The following is a 13,227-nucleotide window of genomic DNA, read 5'->3' on the forward strand; positions in this document are numbered from 1 at the left end:
ATGGTCGACACGGAAACATCCAGGGTATCTTGCACATGCTGCAGAATCGCGGTACAAGTGACTTGCGGGACCACCACAGCTTGTCGGCGGAAGCGTCGATCCACGCGTGCTGACGTCACTCTGGCTACACCTGCACCCCTCCTTCTTCCCGCATTTCCTTGTTCCAACCATGTTCGCCATAGCCGATGCACCGTGCTCACATCCAGGTATCAGCTGCGATTTGACGTAAGGACCAACCCGCCCTTTTCAGTCCGATCACCATAAAATCGTCTATCTGCTGGAAGTGCATTCGTTTACGGCGGCCTGGCATTCTCTCCTATTACACGTATCCTCCGGGACAAAAACCAACTTTCTTCGATAATTCGTCTGGCAGAAATAACGACAGGAATATTGCCCATTCTGCACGTTCCTTCCCTTATATCTTACTTCACGTGCGTCCGAGAGCTGCGCATCTCACATCATTCGCATATCTCAGTGACGTGCACTACTCTAAAATTTGCATAAATTTCTGACCACTCCTTCTTGGTGTTGCATTTTCTATGTCGAGCAGTGTATTTATACAGTGAACATTTTGCATATATATGCTACGAACCTTGTGAATTTATGTAGGTCATGCATTCTGTAAATCTTGATTAATCAGCATAACTAACGCCGTCCATTGTCATGCTCAGATTTTCCATCTGCTAGAATGACAATACGCTAGAAGGCATCTGCTTAAATGTCAGGTCAGTGGTCATCCACGGTGGCGCACAGTACCTTTTGTATAATTTGCCATAAAAGGCCTCAGAAATACGAAGGAAAAGATTGAACAGGAATTTAATTAATAGGATTTCAGGGCAAGTCCAGGCTATACCAAGCTGGCAACTAATTTTTGTCGCCAATTTTGGCAATAAATCACCAGCTTTGATAACTTTTTGATCCGATCCCTGTGTAATTTGTCCGGTCTCTGTATAGTTGTAATGGTATGAGGCGCTATGTAACTGTAACTGTGTATGCCTTCTAGCAATTTCGAGAAATCAAAGGTACTGGAAATTTCTCGGCGGACGGGAAAAATTATATAAGACAGAAGAAAGCAACAGTTTTCAATTTATCCCAGAGTATTTCGAGTTTGGAGAACTGAGAAATAATCGTGCCAGCTTTGATTTTAGATGAATTTTGCATTGCCCTGTGTTTAACATTCTTCGTAGCTTGATGTGGTAGCCACTAATTGTGCTCTGTATACTGAGAAGAGCCGTATGAACACTTGCTATCCGCAAATTGTGTGTGTGTATAAAATTTTAAGTTCAATAGATTATCAGGAAGTAGTTTAAAAATCGATGAGAAACTTTTGACCATGGCGATAAACAGCTAATAACAAAAACACAATAACAACAATTACGTACTACTATTACGACCACAACCACAGCAACAGCAGCAACAACAACAACATCAGCAATAGCAGTAACAGCTGCAACAGCAACATAAGCAATATCAGCCATAACAACAATAAAAATTATAATCCTATTAGTTTGTAGCTGTTGTAGCTATTTAAATTCTCAACAAATCAGCTTGTCTTGACTCTAACGACCTGTACTTGTTACCTAGAAGTTAAGGGAGCTATCTAGCTTTTAAAATTAAAGCTATTGCATGCAGGTGCGATCATAGTGTGCCACCCTCCCTACATAATGCCGCCCGGTGCCATCTCTTTTGTTTTACACCGATTATGGGGTAAACATCCACTGGGTTTAGTTAGCTTTTCGTCAAAAAGTTCCGTTATTGGAATTTTCTTATAACTTTGTCTTCGTGCACCATGTTTTCCCGGTCTGTCCTTGGGCTATAAACCACAAATATGCATACAGAATACTCTCAATTATCCGAGCTAATGCCGAGAAACCAATTGACAAATAACTTTCACGCATATTGTATATATTTATTTCTTTAAGAAATTAGTACTTTTACTTTGTTTTTGAGAAAATTTAAATATTTGTCGAATATCAATCCGTATTTTTTGAAGTACTATTTTATCATTGTATTCTAATCTCCTTTAGCTGACGAAGTACAATATAGTTTAAACAGAAATCACTGTTGTCTCGTGACAAAAGTAACTGTCACTAACTGTAACTTCGATTGTATTTTCGGTATCACTCTGATTTTGGGACATTTGAAACGATATTCGCATCACTCAAGCAGTGAATCACCATTGAACAATTCCTCAATGTTTTCCCAATTGAAATTTTGGAAGAATTTTACATTTATAGTTTTTTGGCACACAACTTCATTTATTTGCCTCAACTTCACAATTAGATAAATCTTCGATTTCTATATGACGAAGAATCTTTCTCCGTGTTCGGATCAGTTTCTACCAAGCTTTTGACTACAGTCAACTGTAGTCCAGGATTTCAATAAATCATCTTCCTCAGGAAGAGTTATGAGAAGACGATGTAACTAAAACTTAAAAAAAAAAAAAAAAAAAAAAAAAAAAAAAAAAAAAAAAAAACTAACTTGTTGGAAACTAAACCTAAAGACGCAATTCAGCGGTTTCTAGAACATGTTCGGGCTTGAGCGTTTGTGTTGAGTGTACGTGCGAGGGCTCCACCACGCATGGATATTCCGCAAACCAGATAATCGAAAATACATTGTATTTAAATACTGAAACTTGTCAGCCACTTAATGGCTATTAAAGAGGATATGCAAGTTCAAGCATCTCAATTCAGCGCATTATATTATTTGCATACATGGAAGGAAGCAAAATAATTAATGCAATATATACTGTTACGAAATGTCCAAACGCGGTAAGATAGCTTCCCCGCAAAGCAAGTTTAGGGTTGCCAGAAAATGGCAAGGGAAGGCACGGTTTCCATAGTTGACGAGAAATCGCTTATTTGGCGACAAAATTGGCGGTATGCCATAGACGGATGGAGAGCCTTCTGGAACGAATTCTTACCGATTTGGCCCAGAATGTTCTCGAACGCAAGCCAAAAGCTATATAAACCCTGTTGGTACGTTGAGAGTCAGTTGAATTAGTTGACCGTCAGTCTGTGTCCCTCATCCAAGTAACTCGGTGTTTCAGGCAGAACTTACAGCCCTAAAGGCAGCTCTGGACTTTGCTGCTAAAGTTGGCAGATATAAAGTAATTTACACAGACTCAATGTCAAGCTTGCAGGCCATCCAGGGCGGCCGCAGTAGACATACCATTGTCAGAGACATACAAAAACTATTAATTTCGATTCCTGCAAGTCTGAGGCCTCAGCTACAATGGGTTCCAGCCCGTACGGGGATTAAAGGAAATGAAGCAGCGGATATGATTGCGAAAGGCGCAGCCAATGAACCCCACGTGAGTAACATTGGTGTGCCCCTTCCGCACTCGTATCTGAAAACTACTCTCAAATGTGAACTAATGAAGCAGTGGCAAAACTACTGGGAAACAAGCACCACAGGCAGAAGACTGTATGATTTCCAACCAAAAGTTAACCACAATTTATAGCAGTTCTTCGCACCTTACACAGTATCTGACAGGGCATGGCACATATATATCCTATCTTCACAGATTTAGCCTAAGAGACAATGACTAATGCATTTGTGGCAGTACTGGTGACCCAGATCACTATCTGTTTGACTGCTTGCACACAGGGAATTCACATTTAAAAAGACCAACTGCAATCAATATGCCAGCATGGTTCAAGAACACAATTAAGAATAAATATGCGCTCAGCCGCATTAGAGACTGCACTACCATTGCTAAAAGCATTGCTGACAACCTGGAGTGACTACTTTCCTTGGACACCGTGCCGTCAGCAGCCTGATCTGTACATATACTAATTTATTTAATGTCTTGTGTTTTTTTTTTGTTTCTGCTGTTTTTAATTATATTTAATATTATGATTAATCAAGAACTCATTTAATGTATTCCACAATTTGTAATGTCAATTACAAATTGTGGATTTGTAATTGACATTACAAATTGTTACATTTGTAATGGTCATCTTTACATCTGTACCTGATTTTTATAGCACATCCTTAATATAACTGTATGCCTAACATGTATGATAATAGCGAAAAGTGCTCCGCTTAGTCTCAGCAGTCCCCACCATGCACCTTCTTTCCATGTTCTGGTCCTTTCTTCAATGTTCCTCGTTTTATGGCCAATCCCCGAAGGACACTGTACTAAGCTCTTTATTTATGTTTATTCGTGTATTTATTTTTAATTCCATCGACGGGATCCGACAGGCTGAAAAGCACCTAACCCAGTGGGCGAGCTGTTCCGTCGATGGTGAAAAGAAAGAAAAATCCATCGAATTGATCGTCGGCTGTATTAGGAGTTGGTGCATCAAGAGAGTGCACCGTTGAGGCTATCGAGTGTATCGTCTAGTGCTGCGCGAGCTTTTTCCGAGAACGACTGGACCGAGTCGGAAGTTGTACTCCGCTGCTTTGTCCTGAAGCTGTCTTCACCGTTATAGCCTGACATCCTGAAAGCTGTGCTGCTGATTGTTTCAGCGTGTTTGCCGTTTCGATGACTGTAAACCTGTTTTTGGAGCTGTACTGAATAAAACTAGCTAATAAATTGTGTTTTAATATGTGAGCGAGTGTTCTCCTTATTCACTCCAAATGTATGAACCCGTACGTAAAGAAAAACTTAACAATACAATCCAGGTTGCAATATTGCCCACAAGAAGACCTTATAACTACAATATTAATATAATTCTAAATATTCAGTATCACTAATTAAAGTCACAAGAAAAGAAGAACACTATACTTATGTTAACAACAAAGAACTCCAAAAACACAGTACCATTATGTAGTGTTATTAAAGGTACGAGATTAAATGGCTGAAAGGCAGACATGATAATGTTTGTTTATATAAACAGTTCCAGATATATACAGTTAAAAACTTAGTATATAATTATGTGTGTTACAACTTTTCATAGTGTAGATGGCGCTGTTGCGCCCAAAGAATTCTTCTATGTGTTTACATTATGTAACTGTCAGTTCGCCGTTGCGATGCTGCTGTATTACTGTGATATATTTTGGTGTTTCCAATAAAATATAAACGAAAGATGTCGTCATCGATTTTGTACATCAAATCAAGATCATCAAATTACCACCGATGTAAACTCGTCGAAACAAAAGTAGCATTCGTATAAGAATCATCAAATGTTATACTCGCCTTTCGAACTTCGCATTCGTATCTTTAATCGCTTCCTAACAACGCGCAACGCAACAATATATTAATTGGTGCAACATTAAGAAAAGGAGTACATTTATGTAGATAAATCATATTTTATGTACAGAAAAGTTGTACATTTATGTGGATATATCATACAACAAAGCAGTACATTAGTTTGTAGATGTAAAAACCTTAACATTATGTACAAGAAGTAATATAAAACTGTAAAACACGAAGTAATACTCAATACGAAGAAGAAACAAAATATACAAATGCAAGCTGTTTTTCATAGGGCTGGAGGTAAGCGGTTGTAGCAAGGACCTACTTCTAAATTCTAAAAATTTTGCCATCTCTAAATTTTTTTGCTCAGTTCTTCACTAAAGTCTAAATAGAACGCTTTGAAATTTCTTACCCACTTATGCCCTTTGCCTTCACTCATGGCTGTAGCTCCGTAAACTTCACAAATTTGCAGATGAATACCTGCAGCAGACAGATTTCTTGCTGACAAAAACATATCACGGACTGTTTCTCGCACGGGGCGGGCGATTCAATGTCTTGAATATTTTAAAGACACAGTACAGACCCGTACAAGTTACATAGCTACAACTGAGCACAGTTGTTTCCAAGAGATACCGGGACACGCCGCAAGCAGTCATTGCGGCGTGCGCATTCCACCTATTGGTTTATACTACAAGAAAATGGCCCTTACTTCAAAAGCGCTACGTACACTGCGAGGGAGGGAAAAAAAAAAAAAAAGGAGGGGACAGTTTTATATCTCCCGTTCTACTGGGGCGATTGACAAAATTCAAATTGCGTTTTTGATGTCTCGAAAGCGCGACTTCAAGATATATATTACATTTATATATAGCACTATTCTAATGTAGGTATTTTGACGCTAAATCGGACTTTTTATGAAATAATATATCGAGTTTTTTACATATTTCGATTCTAAGACTCAAATTATGCCAGACTGCCAAGTTTTGTAAAAATCGTACGAGTAGGTTTTACAAAATTAATTCTCAAAATTTTACCTCCTCAATGTTAATTGAATTTGGCATATATTTATTAATATCTCTTTTCTGATTAAACGTTTTTGATTTTTCCTTTCACATTTCGAAATTTAGGTTCATTCCAAATAAAATTCTCCCATTTTTTTGTGTTTTATTTTTAAAATTTCTATTTTTAAGTAATTTTATAATTTTTTTGAAAAAATATTGAATTATAACCTATAGAATTTTTACCATCATCTTAAAATAGGTGTAGTTTTAAGCATACATGTAAAAAATTAGAGTTTCTTTTTCAAAATTTTCTAAGATATACACGAATTTACATATTTTCGCATTTTGAAATTTGGCATCTTTTTTTTTTGAGAGATAATAACGCCAAATGTGGTTTATGGATTTTTGTTGCAGTGAATTACCACAGTTATTTTTAACCTTAAATTTCGAATAAATTTTTACGGAGAATTAATTATATGAAATTTTGTCCTTCAATGATGGGTAATAAATATTTATTAATACTATATGAAAAGTTTTTTTTTAAATTATAGATGATACTGTTCAAATTTTTAACTTTTTTAAAATTTCTTTCTTTCTTCCTTTTTACTTCCTTGTACGAAGTAAAAAGGAAGTATTGTAATCGCGAAAAGTTTCAGGAAGCATATTTCAACGAAAATATCCATTTTGACCGCTATCGAATGCAATTTAACGATGTTTTTGCGTGATATCTGTACGTAAGGACAGAATAAAATACTCTTTTCCTTCAAAAAAATTATAAAACTGCTTTAAAATTAATTCTGAAGAGAATTTTTCGTGGCGTCTGTACGAACGTATGTACGTACGTGCGTGCGTACGTACGTATCTCGCATAACTCAAAAACGAGTAGCCTCAGAACATTGAAATTTTGTATGTAAGACTGCTATAACATGTAGATGTGCACCTCGTATTTTGGTTGCAATCGGCCGCACCAAACGTATATAAATATATTTATATATATATCCACTCTATTACCCGGCTCAGTAATCTCAGTTTCTTTACTCTTATATGTTTGTAAATTGTAAATTTTTTGCTTTAAAAATGATTGAATTGTGTTGTTTTTATCTTCCGGTTAAGGATTTTATGCCTTTAGTAAATCTGTGTGCAATATTTTTAGAATTATCAGCAATTTTAAAGTTGCTTAATTGCCGCTAAGCCTGTTTTTAATGGCGGCCATTGATGTTTACATTTGAAACAGGAGACTAGTGGATTTGTTGCCAATCTAGAGAAACTTAGCTTCGCAACAACAAAGATAACGCATTCATTTATTATTGCCAATTAAATCATGCTTAATTCTTTTTGGAATTTTTTCGAGGAAATAAGCGTTTGAGATTTACTTCGTAATTTTTAATATAGATATTTTGAGTTTTTATGTATTTTTGCCTTCTCGCGAAGTGAGAACTGAATTAATTAAATGAGAAATACTCAATCGTTTGTTAAAAACTGTTTCTGCTTTGTTTTGTTTGCTTAATTTCTTTTATAGATAGTTCTAGCTTTATTATAGTATTTGAATAGAACATGTGGCAACGATTAGATAATTCTTTAAATGATATACAGTTTGTGCATTCTGAGTTATAATATGAATGAAATATAATACTGTTAAGTAAACCTAGCGCCAGAGTGTCGCTATGGTAAACAAAGTGAATTTTAAAGAATGCATTTATTCTATTGTGGTTTATGCGCTGTCGGCGAAGTAGCTTTAATTCAATCTAATAAGTTTAAAGAAAATGTAAGAAAAAATGCGTATAATTTAATATTCCGTACAAGGAAGTCATGTGGTGTACACATCAGATTTTTTTTTTTAAATATTTGTGAGAGTCAATTTTTACCTTCGCCGTGTTATCGTCTGCTACTTTACTTTAACTGCATTTAAATTAAATTGTCTAAAACTGAGAAAGTTCGTTTGATGTTTATTTTCACAATGTTTTTAAGCAAACAGGACGTCGACAGTTTGGGAGATCATATCCCAGTTTTAAAAATTATATATATAAGTATAAATTTTTATATTAATCCTCTTCCAAAGAATGATTTATGTAGCTAATTTTCTCTCGTGTTATAGATTGTATAAATAACATGATCTTTAATATGGTTTAGATCGTTTGTAGCCGACATAATAATCGGGTTACTCAGTGATGCAGATTAAACACTGCTGGACTGTTTTATTTTTTGTCATTTAGCAAAAAATTTTTTAATTAAAATATTTATCCTTTGGACTTTGCTTTAAACTAAACATTTATTTATAGTTAAAATTCCTAGAAAATGAAAAGCTATCTTCAACTGAAACGCAATTGATGTAATTGATATTTTTAAAAAATTCGTAAGAATGCAAAATTTATGGAAGTGTAACAATCGAAAAATCTTAATTTTCTTGTGGTGAGCACTAATAATAAATATAGAAGGAAAGAAGAAAATTAGGGAGAAAAGTAAGCAAAAATTTAAAGGAGAATTTGGCTGTCAGAAATACCAAGGTGTTTCGAAAAGTTGGACGCTTTTGAATATGCTTTTCAGAATATTTCAAGAAATTTGGGTGTTCAAAGAGAAAAACACTTGGACGTGTACACCAGCAAATACCATCAACTGAGCTTGTGATAACGGAAAAGACAAAAACGATATAATTGCAGATTAAAGTGAAGAGCCACTGGTTTTCGACTATATGTTTGTATAAATTTAAATTACGTTAAATTTTATTAACGTAACATAAAAATCCTTGATGTGTACACCACATGACTTCCTTGTACGGAATATTAAATTATACGCATTTTTTCTTGCATTTTATTTAAACTTATTAGATTGAATTAAACCTACTTCGCCGACAGCGCAATAAACCACAATAGAATAAATGCATTCTTTAAAATTCACTTTGTTTACCATAGCGACACTCTGGCGCTAGGTTTACTTAACAGTATTATATTTCATTCATATTATAACTCAGAATGCACAAACTGTATAGCATTTAAAGAATTATCTAATCGTTGCCACATGTTCTATTCAAATACTATAATAAAGCTAGAATTATGTATAAAAGAAATTAAGCAAACAAAACAAAACAGAAACAGTTTTTAACAAACGATTGAGTATTTCTCATTTAATTAATTCAGTTCTCACTTCGCAAGAAGGCAAAAATACATAAAAACTCAAAATATCTATATTAAAAATTACGAAGTAAATCTCAAACGCTTTTAAGCATGATTTAATTGGCAATAATAAATGAATGCGTTATTTTTGTTGTTGCGAAGCTAAGTTTCTCTAGATTGGCAACAAATCCACTAGTCTCCTGTTTCAAATGTAAACATCAATGGCCGCCATTAAAAACAGGCTTAGCGGCAATTAAACAACTTTAAAATTGCTGATAATTCTAAAAATATTGCACACAGATTTTCTAAAGGCATAAAATCCTTAACCGGAAGATAAAAACAACATAATTCAATCATTTTTAAAGCAAAAAATGTACAATTTACAAACATATAAGAGTAAAGAAACTGAGATCACTGAGCCGGGTAATAGAGTGGATATATATATAAATATATTTATATACTTTCGGTGCTGCCGATTGCAACCAAAATACGAGGTGCACATCTAAATGTTATAGCAGTCTTACATACAAAATTTCAATGTTCTGAGGCTACTCGTTTTTGAGTTATGTGAGATACGTTCGTACAGACGCCACGAAAAATTCTCTTCAGAATTAATTTTAAAGCAGTTTTATAATTTTTTGAAGGAAAAGAGTATTTTATTCTGTCCTTACGTACAGATATGACGCAAAAACATCGTTAAATTGCATTCGATAGCGGTCAAAATGGATATTTTCGTTGAAATATGCTGCCTGAAACTTTTCGCGATTACAATACTTCCTTTTTACTTCGTACAAGGAAGTAAAAATTAATTAAATTAACGAATACGTACATCATATCATCATAAACGGAGAATCCCATGATTTCTTAGTCGAATTATTTGAATATTCAGGAATTTATCCAGTGATGTATTTGGATGTTACCTAAGGACGTTTTCCCTCTTAATGAAACCACTCTTTCCTTTCATCTCCTGCCTTCAAAATGCTTAGCCTCTAAAGACTGATAAAGGCTCTGACCTAGTACAGATGAAATGGATTGAATTGGATTATTAAGCTACGGCAAAGCAGGGCTATCTTCTTAAAAGGAGGGATGCCTTCGTGAAGAACTTTCTAAGGGAAACCAGCTGGCATACACGTTACAATGAGAAAAACCACGAAAACGCCCATTCAACCAGCCCGTTCGCCAGGATTCGAACCTCGGAGCGAACTACCAGTGTTCGGTGACTTTACTGCTCGGTCATTTGTGGGCGTTTATGAAATGGAAGGCGATAATTTTATTTAAAATGAATATCAGAAATACCAAGATGTTTCGAAAAGTTGGATGTTTTTTGATATACTTGCAGAATGCCTGAGGAAAAAGAGTAAGCCATTAAGAAGAAAAAAATAAATTTTTGCATAAAATTTAGTATTTTTTTTTTTTAAATTTAAAACTTTTTAACCTTTTGATGTTTGATTCTTGCGATTTCAAAAATAAAATATTTGACTAAAATATGAATAGCATTTTAAGAAACTAAATGTAGGATGATAAAATTGTGTAAAGCAATGAGCACAATGTTAAAGCCATTTAAAGCAATATATGCAAGTCATCCTAAATTAAAATGGCGGTTATACCTATTTCTCATTTACAGTGGTGCCTCACACAACGAACTTAATTCGTTCCAGGAGCAAGTTTGTTATGCGAAAAGTTCGTTATGTGAAACGCGTTTTCCCATAACTATACATGTTAAAAAAATAATTCGTTCTGTAGCATAAAATATGCTAAGATGACATAAAAAAAAAGATAAATTTTTTGTTATTACTTTTATTTAGATACATCTAAAAACATAATTTAAAAAAAAAAAACCACATTTTTTTTTAATTTTAAGACAGACTAAGTAGAGTCTACCGAATCTTGCACATCTTCATCCATTTTCTGCTTTTTGGCCGATGGTTTCATGAAAAACCTGTCCAAAGTCATTTGTTTTTCTCTTTTCTCCAACATCTGCCGGAAATAACGAATAACGGACAAGAGTATCGGAGTAAAGATCGTTGATCCTGTTTGCTTCAGCTGAATCCGGATAGTGGGCATTGGTAAACTCCTAAACTGCTTTCCATTTGAACAGGATGTTCTTGATGTCAGCAGTTGGGATTGGTTGATTGTTTGATTGTTGCTCCTCGTTATCAGATGACGCTTCCCTTTGAGCATTGTCCTGTTGCTGGACCAGAAGTGCTTGGAGCTCGTCAGTTGTCAGCTCTTCTTCGTGTTCCTCAATAAGCTCCTCTACATCCTCTTTCTTTACCTCTAATTCCAGCCTTTGGGCCACTGTGATAATGTCCTTCACTACTTCTGTGTCATCAACTACTGCTTCTTCCTGGGTCCACGAAGGCACAAGCATCTTCCAAGCAGAAATGAAGGTCCTTTGTGACACTTCTTCCCAGGCCTTCTGTATAAGTCGTATTGCCATAAGGACATCAAATTTCTCCTTCCAAAACTTTCGGACAGTCATATTGTCTCCACCAAACTCGCATTCTTCAAACACCTTATTAAAGAGGGCTCTAGTGTAGAGTTTTTTAAAGTTCGCAATAACTTGCTGATCCATTGGCTGAAGAATGGATGTGGTGTTTGGTGGCAAATACTGCACCTTGATAAAATGATAATTTTCCTGCGATATTTCCTCTAGGTCTTTTGAGTGAGAAGGGGCATTGTCAAGTATCAGAAGGGCTTTGAGCGGCAGTTCTTTTTCCAGCAAGAATTTCTTCACGGCAGGAGCAAAGGTTTCCAGAATCCATTCGTTGAAGATAACTTGGGTCACCCAGGCTTTTTGATTGGACTTCCAATGGACGGGCAGTTTGGACTTAATAACGTTATTCTTCTTGAAAATTCTTGGATTTTCAGAGTGATAAACCAACAGAGGTTTGACCTTGAGGTCTCCGCTGGCATTAGACGAAAACATAAGGGTAAGTCTGTCCTTCATGGCTTTGTGTCCTGGCAATTTCTTCTCCTCTTTTGTAATGAAGGTTCTGCTCGGCATTCTTTTCCAGAAAAGACCCGTTTCATCGGCATTGAACACTTGTTGTGGGCAGTATCCTTCATCCTTAATACATTTTTGAAAGTTAATAGAGAACTTTTCTGCTTCTTTCTTGTCAGCACTGCCAGCCTCACCATGCATAGTAACGCTGTAGATTCCACACCTTTTCTTAAATCTAAAAAACCACCCCCTGCTGGCTTTGAATTCTTCTTATTATCTTGATTGCTGCTACTTCCAGGGACGTTTTTCTTTAGATCGTCATAAATTCTCTTGGCTTTGTGACAGATAATATCTTGAGTTGTTACATCACCTTTCACCTGCCTGTCCTTAATCCAAATCGCTAATAGCCTCTCTATTTCCTCGTGGATTGAAGACCTATGTTTTTCATGAAATAGTTTTGATACTCCTTTGGCTATTTTGGCTGATTTGATTGCATCCTTATTTGTCAAAATGGAGAAAATGGTGGTCTTGCTGAGGCCAAACTCTTTGACGAGGTCACACTGTTTTACCCCACATTCACTCCTTCTAATTATTTCCTGTTTCATTTTAACAGAAATCACCTTCCTGCTTTTTTTAGAAGCCATGATATAAAAAAAATATTGATTTTAACTTAAAAGGACGATATTGAGTTTAACTTAAAAGGAGGTATTGCCGCGATACGTGCTTAAGTTAAGCGCAGTGACTAACGACTGCCTGCAGTGCCTGCGCGAAAGGATGCAATACATCGGCAGCGATCGTTGAAGCTCGGGCGAAGCAGTCGTCGAAGCTCGGGCAAAGCGGTCGTGGAAGCTCGGGCGACTTCATTGTGTGAAACGAAGTTCATTGTATGAATCATGAAATGAAGTTCGTTGTGTGCAGCGTTCGCTGTGCGAGGCGTTCTTTATGCGAGGCACCACTGTATATATCTTTTCTGAACAAAACATTGACAACAGCGACTTTGCAATTGATTTCTGGGTCGGCGGATTTTCCATT

Source organism: Stegodyphus dumicola, chromosome 9 (genome assembly GCF_044657685.1).
Source record: "Stegodyphus dumicola isolate Sdum_Otavi_A_Nest chromosome 9, ASM4465768v1".
In the NCBI taxonomy this organism is placed as follows: Eukaryota; Metazoa; Arthropoda; class Arachnida; order Araneae; family Eresidae; genus Stegodyphus; species Stegodyphus dumicola.